Source organism: Mesocricetus auratus, unplaced genomic scaffold (genome assembly GCF_017639785.1).
Source record: "Mesocricetus auratus isolate SY011 unplaced genomic scaffold, BCM_Maur_2.0 Super-Scaffold_100013, whole genome shotgun sequence".
Classification (NCBI taxonomy): domain Eukaryota; kingdom Metazoa; phylum Chordata; class Mammalia; order Rodentia; family Cricetidae; genus Mesocricetus; species Mesocricetus auratus.
In genome coordinates this window covers 62,408,380-62,422,010 of record NW_024429196.1, presented here as the reverse complement: position 1 = coordinate 62,422,010, position 13,631 = coordinate 62,408,380, and positions in this window count along the sequence as shown.

The window sequence follows — 13,631 nt, the reverse complement described above, 5'->3', positions numbered from 1 at the left end:
TATCACAGCTCACAGTTACAGTCCATCATCAAGGGAAGCAGAAGGAGTGGCTCTAGCAGGGACCTGGGAGCAGGATCTGAAGCAGAGACCATGGAGGAATGCTTCTTCCTGGCTTGCTCCCAGGCTCACCCTACTTATAGAACCCAGGCAGACCTGCCTATAGATGGTACTTCCCACAGTGGAGTGGGCCCTTCCCCCATCAAACAGCAATCAAGAAAATGCGCACAGATATGTCCACAGGCCAGTCTCAGGGAAGCCATTCTTCAATAGAAGCTTCCTCTTCTCAAATGTGTCAAGTTAACAATCAAGATTAGCTACCTCAGAACCTCTTTCCACAATCAAAGAAGCTGGCAGAAAATTAGAATATAGAAGACATGTATATTATTATTTTTTATTATCATTTTTTATTTTAATTTTAAATAGCTTGTTTTACATGTCAATCCCAGTTCCCTCTCCCTCCCCTCCTCCCGCACTCCCCTTACCCCCCACCCTCCCACCCTATTGCCAAATCCTTCCACATAGGGGATATCTAGAGTCTGTCATTTCACTCTGGGTAGGGTCCAGGCACTCCCCTAAGAGTCCAGGCTGAGAGAGCATCCCTCTTTGTGCTATAGGCACACGAAGACTGTTTGTATTCCAGGGATAGACACTGATCCACAGCTCAGGGCCCCATAGGTTGCCCAGGCCTTCTCGCTGGCACTCACATTTGGGGGGTCCAGATCAGTCCCATGCTGGCCTCCCCACTGTCGGTCTGGGGTCCAAGAGCTCTCCCCTGTTCAGATCAGCTGTCTCTGCTGGTTTTGCCAGCCCATTCTTTGCCAATTTGCTCATCACTCCTCTCTCTCTGTCACTGGGTTCCTTGGGTTCAGTTCAGTGATTAATTGTGTGTTTGCCTCTGCTTCATGTATATTATTAAACAACAGCTTTACCTCATAAACATTTACAAAGTACCTATCCAATGATAGTAGGACATGAAATGACTGTATGCTCACTAAATGGATCTCAGCAAATTTAAATAGAGTACAGTCACATAATGCATATTCTCTGGTTACAACAGGATTAAAATAGAAACCAATAGTCGAAAGGTATTTGGAAAAATCCTCAATGATTTGAAAATTGAATCATAGTTTAAAAAATAAGCAATATTTTAAGTGATCAAAATAAAAAGTGGAAAGTATTTTAAATTGAATTAAAATTTGAAAAAAACAGCATTAAATTCATTAGTTGAAGTGACCATCAGTGGTTGTGGCATATGGTTAATGTAGAGTGTTGAAGGAAATTTCTAGCCTCAAACAGCTTGAGAGAAAGAACTTCCTCATTTCAGTGACCTCGATTTTCACCTTTAAGTTTATCCATAGCCAAGTAAAAGAAAAGAAATAATAAATATAGAAACCAAAATAAATAAAACAGAAAAAACAGTAAATAAAATCAGTGTGCCCAAAGCTTGTTTTTTTTTTTTTTTAGAAAAACAAAGATGACAAACCTCTAACCACACCTAATAGGTTAAAAACATAATTAGCATTATGTCAGAGTTTTTAGCTAGGATAATATAGTAAGTCAAGTTGAAAAAGTTAAGTGGCATACACACTGAGAAGAAAGAAAACTTCTACTTGCAAGCAATAATTGTCTACATAGAAAATACCACAGAATCTATTCAAAATAATTCTCATTTTGGTTTAGCAATATCTCGAGATACTACTGGGGCAATTGTATTCTATTCACTACCAGTGAGAAACCAGAAAGTAGAGTTTTAAAACTAGTGTTATTTTTAACATTAGCAAATGACTAGTTAGTTAGCAATAAAATAAGCATAACATATCTGTGTCAGAAACTAAATGGTATTGATGTAATAGTGAAATAATTCCTAAGTATATGGGATTGGTTCCATTCATATCACTTTCGCTTGGAGAACCTGAGCAATTTCCTTAGTTACCTCACATTTTGTTTGCTCATCTGTGAAATGGGACAAATAATGACTTCAAAATGAAGCAACATGACTACCTAGGGTAGACTAACTGCTTAGTAAACATTAGCTCTTTTTACTTTTATTTAAATAACTGTTCCTAGAAGGTACAGAGAAAAATCACTGTTTTACTGGGTTGCACATTGTTTCCACAGGGTTGTTCTGAAACAAATTATGCATGTCATATTTTACCCACATGGCATCCCCAAAATGTGCCACTTGGTGATACTGCTTCGTTGAGCATAATTGACTACTGCTCCAGCTGCTGGCCCTTGCAATACTCTACCATCTTGATATTGAGGCCATATCTCTGCCAACTTTGCCAAGTCAATGATGGAGTAAAATGAGCTCATTGGTTCACCTGGCTATAGACGGCCCTTGCCATTGTTCTCTCTATCTGGAGGGAACAGAAGTAGACCCCACCCTCACCCCCAGGAAAATAGGCCTTTCCTCATTTCCATCTACATAGCACTGGCTAATGGAATGAACCCTACCTGTGTCCTCGGTCTATGAGGTCAGTGCTGTCATAGTGGGAATGGTCAAATGGGAACCGTCCTCCTATCAAGATAATAAACACAAAAGAGACATCAGTGGTCCTCGTTACAGCGCCTTTAATGGTCAGTCTCTCCTGCAAACCTGGATCCTGGAGAATCATAGATGACTCCAAGATCAGCCTGGTAGTATTCTTCAGTGTAGCTGTTGTGCCGGGGGTGAGATCGCAGTTATAGCACACTCACAAGGCCATGGGTGCATGATCTGTGGTCACTAGTAGGTGTGACCTTTTCTGTGGTGATCAGAAGAGATTGAGAACACTACCTTCAGGTGAAACAGACTATGGTGCCCATCTGTGGACTGTGCTAACTCAGCCACAGCAGTGAAGTGATCCAAACCATCTATACCCACAGACCGCCCCCTCACATCAATAGCCTCGTTTTCACAGGTCAGGTGAAACATGAGGTGGACAGAATGCAGGAGGCCTTGGTAAAAGCCGTAAAGTCAAGGGACCCGTGTCCAGCACAGTTCTCCAGGGACACAATGGTAGCACTGGTGTTGGGATAGTTCCTCTGAGCACAAGCTGATCATTGCATACTGAATGCACAATCTCAAAGAAGGCAGTACAGGGCCTGGCAGACGTCTCTGCATTCCAAGAGCAACTCCTAGCACTTCAAAGAAGGCTGCCCAGCTCACACAAAGATGACATGGCGTGCTGGCTGCCACCTTTTCGTGTGTCCAAAGTACAAACAGGCTCTGTGGGAGGGGCTGGCCATGAGGCAGGTGAGTTACCCTTTGGGCAGGGTGGGGGTGGGGAGATCAATGAGAGGCAACTGCAGTGCTCACCTGCAAGTCAGAACCAGCCCCACAAGACACAGCAAACCAAAGACTGCCCGTGGCCAAGCCTGATTCTCCTCACTCCTGTTCTCATTCACTAGGAAGGGACCTCAGAGTCAGCACAGAACTCACCCAGACACCAAATTCTCAACACAAAGGAGATGTATTTACCCTGGAGGGACAAGTGGGGTGGGGGTGGAGGCTGCCTCTGATCGGGCAAAGACAGCAGCAGGTGTTTCTGCTGGAGTGGGTTTTAAGGAGAAAAAGGGAAGTCTGTGCTGGATGAGTTGGTAAGTCCTGATTGGACATGTAAGCCGGTGTAATCAAATGATGAATTTTGATTTCCAGACCTTGGTGTTTTGAGAGCTGGACCTTGGTAATCTGGCTCAGGACAGAGTGAGGCATAAGGAAGTGGTCAAATATGGGAATGGGCCTCGGTGGTTAGCTAGCTTTAGAAATGTAATCTAATGGTTTAGCAAGGGAAGGGAAGGGGAGAGGACAAGACCTGCTGACACCATGTTTGCAATGTTTGGGCCCCTCACGGCTGTCATCTAACTCACCCTCATAACTCATGTTCTAGTTATTTCTTGAAGGGATCCCTGAAAAGCTGCCATATTCACCCCACAGAAACAATTCTTACTCTGCCAAGAAGCGTGTGTGTGTGTGTGTGTGTGTGTGTGTGTGTGTGTATTTGCACACCATTCCACCCAGTGCAGAACGATTTTCTCAGTTCATTAAAAACAGAACCAACAGGGCAAATAAGATGCTTGTTAATGAGACTGATGACCTGAGTTCTCTTCCCAACCTGAGTTTGACCCCCAGGACCCACATAGTGGAAGAAGAGAATCAATTTCTGTCCTCTGTTCTCCACATTCATGCTCTCTCTCTCCCTCAAAGAATTAAAATTAAAAATTAAGAAAAGAAAATCAATGATATTTTATGAATACTAGAACAAACTGCAAACTAGATTGAAAGTAGCCAGTGCTCTGTGGGTTTTTGTTTTTACTGGATAGAAGTAAAGTTTATCAGTCTTTGTCACACTAATAAACATTAACTTTGCAATCTTATCTGGGGACAGATTTACCTTCCTCCTCAAATAGCCCCCATAGAAATCCAAATTTAGTGGGCCCAACCTATTTTGATATTACAAGGCCATATGAAGAAGGTTTTTAATATTTTTGACCCCTATTCATTGAAATTCAAAATTGAGATGATAATAGTGGCCTCAGAATTTGAAAAGAATGAAATAAAATCACTGTAGTTGATCACATTTTTATGAGGATAGCCACTCAAATTCATGTGTCATACCACATCTCTTCTTCCTGTCTGACAAGACATTTCTAGGCTGCAGGATGAATTATGGTCCCTGTCTGTGAGCCTAGGAATGATGGGGAAGTCCTTCTGTGTATTTGTTGATAAATAAAACACTGTTGGCCAAAAGGGAAGCAAGATAGGTGGGACTAGGAGAAAAGGAGGATTCTGGGAAATATAGTCAAGAGTAGGGAGTTGCCATGTGATCCTGGGGAAGAGAGGACCAGTCAGGATGCCATCCTCAGAAAGATAAGTTCTTATCTTACTAGAAGTCATGAGTTAATACTTAAGACAGAACTAGCCAATGAGAAGCCCTGGACATTGGCCAACAGCACTGTAACTAAGAGTTTCTGTGTGTTATTTTGGGGGCTAAAGCGGCTACGGGACCCAGGCGGGAATCCTGCAACATGGGAGTAACTGCTTCTATCACTAGCACACAGTGGAAGTGACACTGGTAACTTCTTTTTTTATTTGTTTGCTTGTTAAAAGATTTATTTATTATGTATACAGTGTTCTGCCTGCATGTATGACTGCCCACCAGAAGAGGGCACCACATCTCATTACAGATGGTTACAAGCCACTATGTGGTTGCTTAGAATTGAACCCAGGGCCTCTGGAATAGCAGCCTTGTGAGATGCTGTTTTGAACTTTTCAGGGGGCTGGCCACCAAATTTCCAAATGAATCACACACATGGAGGCTTATTCTTTGTTCTGAATGTTCACCCTTAGCTTGGCTTGTTTCTAGCCCAGAACCTTTTTACCCTCTGGGCTTTTATCTTCCTTTTTCATACCTTACCTTCCTTCTTACTCCATGGCTGGCTCCTGACATCCTCCTCTCATTGTTCTCTCATTCCTCCTCTCTTTCTGGCTTCTCCTTCTGTTTATCCTCTCTGCTTGCCAGCCCCGCCTCTCCTTGCTCCTGCCTCATGATTGGCCATTCAGCTCTTCATTCAGGTGTTCTAGACAGGCAAAGAATCACAGCTTCACAGAGTTAAACATATGCAGCATAAACAAAAGTAAGACAACTTAAAATAATATTCTACCACAAGCAGCCAGCACTCTTAAGCTCAGAGCCAACTCTTCTGAGGTGGGTCATAAAAGGCAGCTCTGACTCTTCTTGGCTTTCTTTCTTTCTTGGTACACTTCCTTGGATGCCATGAGCCAACAAGGCAACCACCAGCATACAAGCATATAAGGCTAAACATGACCCCAGGAGCCAGCTGCCTACACTATATGAAAACCAAATCTCTAGATAGAACCAGTGCACTGGACCCAAGATGCCATGTCAGAGAGTAGGTGATTACTGCCAGTTCAACTCCTGTGTTTGGGAGTGATTGTTCCACAACAATAAACGCATAGCAAGGGTGTCATTGGCACCATGGTTAGCAAGTATAATAACTGCTTGGATTTTTGTGGGGGATAGTTAGTAGTTTGTTACTTCACTATCTAAAAGTTGGTGTGCTAAATTACTACTTGAAACTTGGTAAACAAATATTTAATTAGCATCTTTGCTATGTTTGTGGTCACCACCAGAGGGCAAACTGTGCAGCCACAGACAGACACCCATCCATGGACCATGAAAGTAAAGTTTTCAGAACCAAACACTAGAGGGAGCCAGCTCCTAATTTATCTTTGCCCTATTTGAAAAGGTGAACTTGACAACAGAAAAAAAAATCAAATTCAAGATGCTAGCACACACACAAAGATCATGTGGAGAAAACGTTCCCAGAGGCATTCTAAAACACCAGGAGCCTTATTATGGGTTTACAGACAGAAGACAGAGAAACCCTACCTTCCCCCCATTTTGAGTGCAGCAGAGCAGGTAGCATTCATTTCCTGGAAAAGGAGAAGGGATCTACAAACCTGTAATTCCCAGACAACGCTTCAACTAATGCATGTCTACGACAAACACATTTGTGCCATTATATATTAATAGCATTATACTATTAATAATATATTACCCTGCATCAGTCTGTATTATATTTGTGTATTATATATCATGTTAATACTGTTACTGAAAGGGTAACATTTGTGTCCCCACTTACCTGGCTCTTAATCTACATTTTTTTCTAGTTCTTTGTTTTGTATACACAGGGATTTAATGGTCCAGTGACTGTGAAAATGGGCTGCTATTCTGACTTCAGGAAATCTGGGGCCCAATTTGCTTACAATGAATTAATTGCAGGAACCAAACACGCTGTAACTCTCCTGTTTTCCTGACAGATGTAAAGCAGATTTTAGCTGTAATTGCGCAGGGTAACCCGAGAGGGTTGGCAACCTGTAGTTACAATGACAGCTTCTGTGGGACTCTGGATGAGTGCTGCGGTGGCTCTGAGTTGGATCAAGGAGAGTCGAGCTCCAACAAGCCAGTGATCTTGCGAATAAAGATGGTTTTGTAGTCAGCATCTCTGATTAGTGTTTCAGGAGACAAGGTTGGGACTTTACAACCCGGCAGGGTGTAAATCAAAGGGAGACAGAGTTTGAGGGCAGATTGAGCTCTGGTACTGGTTTTCATCTCCTTCCTTCCTTCCTCCCCCCTTTCAGAAGCCCTACAGCTTTGGACTCAGCCCCTGCCTTAGACCACCTACTGTCTCGCTCATGAACTATTAGTCATATAGATGAAGTGTTGATCATCCCAAAGTCTACCTGTCTTAGGCGGCATTAGCAAAAACCAAATGCAAACACAGAGTTAAGGTGAACCTCCCTAATGTGTGTTTGAGTGACAGTATTGATTTCCAAATTTAACATGGCATCCCCTCATCCATCCACACTCATGATTTGAATACATAGTGTATATAGCATCCTTTTCTGTGACACATTGGTAATACCAAAAGCTGTCTGCTGAGACATCGCCACAAATTTTGGACTGTGGGAGCCTCAGAATATCTCTAAGCCCTCCCAACTACATCTCAAAATGGCTATGAGTGTCACACTATGCTCCTGCAACATCCTGCTCCACGAACTGACTTGTGGGTATAAAGTGGAAGGGGTGATAAGCCCTCATACAACTTCGGGACTTGTTGACTAGGTCTCCAAAGCACTGACAAAGGCATTGGGATTCTCAGGTCGCTCAGATGTGCCATAGCACTTGACACATGTGACTGATCTTCTGTCCCCTGCTCCCTGCAGCTTGTCAGTACACGAACACTGAGGTAGAGAGGCATCCCTGTACCACTATCCCTAGATGGCTTCTATGGACTCATGTTCAAGGTTAGTTCTCAAGTCTGGGAGATGCTAATCAGCTAGACCCTTAGAAAAGAATGAAGAAAGACTGTGCCCTATGGCCTGAGTCTGCATGTTTGCCTGGGAATACTTTCACTCACTCCTTAGGCACCTAATACCCCACCCATAGTGAGCCAACATTCGAGTTTCTCCCTTCTCCTGGTTATACACGTTCTAATGGGCACACAGGAGCTAAGGTACCTGGCTTTCACAGGTAAAAGACTCAGTGATTACCCTATTTTTCAGTAAGTTAATATAACGGGGATTAAGCCTATATTTGAACTTCCAAATGGGTCATGCTTGAAAGGACTGGAGTCACTGGAAGAGTTATCCAGCTTGGTAGCCCATGGAGGCAGCCCACTGAGGTAGGCGAGAGTAGACAGAGCAGAAGCAATATCCAAGAGTCTGTACCTTTCTGGAGGTGCCGAGATGACTCAGTAAGTGCTTACTGACAAAGCATGGGGACCTGAGTTTGGTTCTCTAGCAGTGATATAAAAGCTGGAAATGTGGGCATGACATACACTGTTGGCAAGCAGTGCTCGCCAGCAGGACAGGAGAATTCTCGGGGCTTGATAGTCAGCTTGCCTAGGCAGTTTGCAAGATCTAAGTAAATCACTGAGGAACTCTGTCTCATAGAATAAGGTGGAGAGCAACACAGGAAGACAACTGATGCCAACCTTTGGTCTTGATATATGCATGCACAGGTATGTGCGTATGCACACATAATGCATACTCACGCGCGTACACACACACACACACACACACACACACACACACACAAAACCTGTGAAACTTTTTGCAACCATTCAGTATGTCTCATGTCCTTCTCTGCACTGCCAGCATTGGAGTGTCCTCAGAGACAGGGCAACTTGTTCTTTTCCACTCAGACTTCCATTCAGTGACACAAGCCATGCCTGTTCCTTGTGATTTTGCAAGGGCCTTGCAAAAATCATTCCCATTTTCATCCTAATGGAGGGGGTTCATGAAGTGATTCGAAAACTGACCACCTGGAAGCAGGCAGTTTACTAAGGAAGGGATTGCTGTCTTTTCCTTGCCTGACCCTGCTTCTCACTTCTTTCCCTCTCCATTTTAAGCCCTTCAAGCAGACTCTGTTTCACCGTGACCTGATAAATCGGGACATGCCTCTGTCACCTCATTAAGCCTACCCATGTGACCCTCTCAGAGTCTGATGGCGTGAGAGGACTAACTGCGGCAGAGGAGTGAACAGTTGGTACTTCTCCCTTGCTGCTTAGGACACCACAAGTTCTGGCAAGCAGGGGGAGAGGAAAGGCTGAACATGGCGGCATTTACTAGAAGAGTCTGTTCTCTGGTTGCAATTAGGAGGAGTTGCTGGGGAAAGTTAGCTGGACCACACGTGAATGCTGACCAAGTACTAAAGACGTGATATCAGACTCAAAGAATGAAAGTAGCTGCTTTTAAAAGTAGGAAACTTGCTTGTTGCATGTGCAGTTCTAGAAAGGACCATCCCTCCTCTTTATGGTTCGATACACCAGCAAAAGGAATTGAACGGAGGAAAGAGTGATACCCATGCCAGCATCTCTGGTCCCTTGCCCGTGATACTCGATGTGGTATAATCATCACCATCTGGAGAGAGGGTTTCTCCCTTGGAGGCCTAATCAGCAGTTGGAATTCCAGGCAGGATTCCTTGGTGAGGGCTACAAAGGAACTGATATCCCTCAGAGAATTCTGGAGTAGCCATTCTCTCTCCTCGTGCACTCTGTGCTGCTCTGGTCCCAGATTTACACTGTAATTGCTTTCAGTAATATCTATGATAACACAGTTCCATATAGAACACTTCCCCCTTCCCCGCTTTTCTCTGGCCAGTCTAAGGTTCGCACCAGTAGGGCTCAGATCATGGTAGTTCCTGTGCCAACCTTGGGTTGTGCAAGCAACTTAAAAGCCTCAACCCTGCAGATCTAGTGTGCCTCTCAGTTTCTGGGGAGTGAACAATGATTCCAAAAGCCAGTGTCTGTGCTGTGTTGTGAAATGTTCTTGTTATTATTTCCCCCGGGGTGGGCTATCCCAGAACTACCCATGGCAATAACTGCCGTCTTTTGAGTATTCTCACAGTAGGTCCTTTCCTACAATCTGTCCTATCAGCTTCATTTCTTTTTTTTTTTTTTTGAGGCAGATTCTCACTGTGCAGTCCAGGCTGGCCTCAAACTCATCATGCTGTGGAAGCTAGCCTTAGCTTTCATTCTTTCTGCTTCAGTCTCCTGAATGCCAAGTACAGCTGTGTATCACCTTATCACAAAACTATCCCCATCTTGTATTTTGGTTGTGAGCCCATCTACCCCCATCTTAAAGATGAAGACATGAGAACCCAAAGGAGGTGGTTATGTAACTTCCTCATTGGTGAACATTCTACGATCACACCCTACCACCTAGGAGCCAACATAAGGGGATCACAAGCAGGGCTTCAGCTAGCCCATTATGCATCAGCCCCCCCCTCCTGCCCATCAATCTTCTCTTTGGAAATGGGATTATTCCAGGTGTTGGGCTCTACAAACCAAGTTCACATTACCCGGGTGTCCATGAAGTGTTAAATGGAAGTTTTTGCTGAAACATTACACCCATCTTGGGACCCTTGACAGCTTAAGATGGTTCCCACCATAATCTCTCTGAGCACTGGAAGATGCTCCTAAATAAGAAAGGAATACTTTACACCACTTACTGAAGCCTTTATTGTCAGTCAGTCATACCTCCTGGGTAAGTTTAGGGCTAGTTCTTCACTGTACTATCCATTGCTTTTCTAAAAAAATAATAGCCATGCCTTGTGAAATGAAAATCAAATAATAGGCCATCAGTTGTCCTTGAAGAGTTTCCTATTAAAAATCACAATGAAGACTGGGCCTAAAAGTCAATTCCTCCAGTTGCTTTAATTAGCTTATTTATTATCATTCTATATATGTGGTGTTTGTGCACATATGTTTGGCACATGCTACAGTGTGTGTGTGTGTGTGTGTGTGTGTGTGTGTGTGTGTGTGTGTGTGTGTGGTTTGGTGTAGGTCAGAGGATAATTTTGTGAGGTGGTTTCTCTTCTTCTATATAAAGTCAGGTAGTCAGGGTTGTACAGCAAGCACCTTTACCTACTGAGACATCTAACAAACCTCAATCATGTTGTCTAAATTTTAGAGATGGATGATGAAGCTATTTTAACTTCTATCCATGTGTTTAGAAGGGCTGTATGTGCCCTTGGATGTTGTTAAAATGTAAGTTCCATGCTTTGTTTGTCAGAGTAAGGAAAATAGACAATGGCATAGGGACCTGTGGGGAGGCAGCCCTGTCAGTGGGGTCAGCATGGTGCCGCAGGAAAGCTTGGCCATGGTCAAGGGAGTGAGGAAGAAAGATAAATCAGGGAGATGCATAGATGTGAAATCGGGGCTTATTTGCCTCTAATTACCAATAACAAGTATAGTTGACTTTCCATTTCGCTTATCCGTGTCATTTCATACTCTGGTCTCATTGCAATTCTTCCTGGTTACACAACTATCCCAAGTGTGATGGGTGCACAAAACTAAGACATAGTGCAGGCAGTGTTCCACAGAGCATTGGCAAGCCAACGTTCATGCCCAGGCGCACCTATGCCATACTTCATTACAGTTAACCCACCTCCCCCATCCTTTTGGGGATACTTCCACAGAGGCTGAACGAGGGAACCTAGAAAAACAGGAGTGCCCAGTGGTTTTGATTTTTTTCCACTTGTTTCTTAGGCAGAGGGAACTTATACATGGCATGGCACATAGAGGTCGGGGGACAGCTTGTAGGAATCAGTCCTCTCCTTCCACCATGTGGGTTCTGAGGACCACGCACAATTCTTCAGTCTTGGTGGCAAGCACTGTTACCACCTAAGTTAGCTCGCTGGCCTCAGTCAATAGTTTTAAATACAGTTAAAAACATCTGGGAAATGAGAAGACTTAGTTTCAGCTGGAGTCAAGAAAAGAAAGGCAGACTCAGAGTTCAGAGCCCCAGGGATTTTAGCACTCCGAAGGCTAACAGTGAAAATAAGAGAGTGATGACTGTGGATATAAATTGTTTTTAGTTTCACTCCTGATGAGTTTGAGTGCACAGTCACATCTAGTGGCGTGGGTCAGTGCTAAGGCTTAGTTCAGGGGGTCCTTGTTCCTAGCTCAGAGACTTCGCTACCTGCTGCAACTCTGCCCTTGGCTTAAGTGGCATTCCAAAGGGACAGAGAAGAATGGTGGAGAGGCACAGCCCTGGAATCTAACCCATCATGTAGAAGGAATGGAACGTTTAGTTATTCTCTGACTCAATAGACTCTTGTAGAACCCTCTGACTCTTGTTCTACCTTATTCGTCCTGATGTTTAGGCTGTTGTAGATTCTTATTCCCACCCCTACTTTGCTCCTAACTGGGGAAAATGACTGGGTGTAGACATTCCAAAGTGATTTCAGCATGATATTTAAATATGCTAAACCAACTCAGACTAATGGGCCCAAATCTCACCAGAAGATCTCCTCTTCCCCTTAGTATTTGTGTCTCTGCCCTGGTGATCTCTTCTGGGATGGAGGCACATCCACAGGACAGCTGGGGATTTAGTGAGAAGAAGGGGGTGTGTTTAAGTATTTGCAATTGAAAGTTGTTTTAGATTTAGGGTCTGTTGTGCATCTTTTAGCTTTTGTTGGCACTAGGCCCTCGGGGCGCCAAGCTAATTTTCTCTCTCAATCTCTTGTTAGTTTCAGGTGACAAGCTTTCAAAAGCATGGCTCTGTTAGTGTTAGGGAGCCTCAGGACTCAGTCTTGCGGCCTTCCTGTCCCCAGGTATACTGTTGCTGTGGTCACATCCCAGGCTGTCCTAAATCTCCAGTTTCTTCTCTGAGTGGCTGTCTACCATTTGTTTTATTTAGAGATAAGACCATGCTTTTGCCTCTGGGTGAACCATGGTTACCTGATCTGTGTTTGTAGGGAGGCATCTTGGATATCCCAGGTGTCCCAGATGAAGGTTAAGATCCCTGAACAGTTTCTGCCTGTTTGGAAAGTATGACATTTTCCAATTCTATACGTGACATTCAAGTTTCTTCTACTGACCTCTACAGATTCCTGTCATTGACACGTTGTGTAGCTGTGACTTGGAATTTACATGCCAACATATGGCATGGGGATCATGGATGCAGCCTGCACATCTTACCCATGCTTGTTCTGCTTATGAGTTATCACAAACTAGAGCTCCGGTGGTCAGGCAAGTGGCCTTTACCCCGGCTATTAACAAATGGGGTGAGAACAAGAACTATCTCCCCAGACCCTTAAATCAACTTCTAAAACAGGGTTTAATTTACATTTTATTCCTTTGAACATTTTCAGTTAAACAGTAACCAATAGGTGATACATAAGTTAAATAATAGTAATCATTGAAAATTAGTTCCTGAAGTAATTAATTCTTAAACAAATGCTTCTTTTTAGAACTAAGAGCCAAGACTCCTTGACCTGATTTTTTTTTTATAATCAGGACACTAAGACATAAAAGCAGTCCCCACCTGACTCCAGGTCAGTATAAACTAAAGGAAGACACTTCCTCCCTGGATTTTATGAATCATGGGCCTTGAGAGACAGACAGGACAAGTTCTGGTTGCTTCTCTTTTCTGTCATCTAGTCCTCATTGGGAGAATTTTCTTGAATATATGACTCAGCTTTTGGGACTCTGGAAAGCGTTTGGGGAAAGAGCACAGAAATGATAAATAATTTGGAAAAGAGGATCAAAAAGAAAGCATTAGGGGGAATGGAAATGTTTAGTCTAGAGAAAGAGAGAATGAGTAGAGACATACTTTC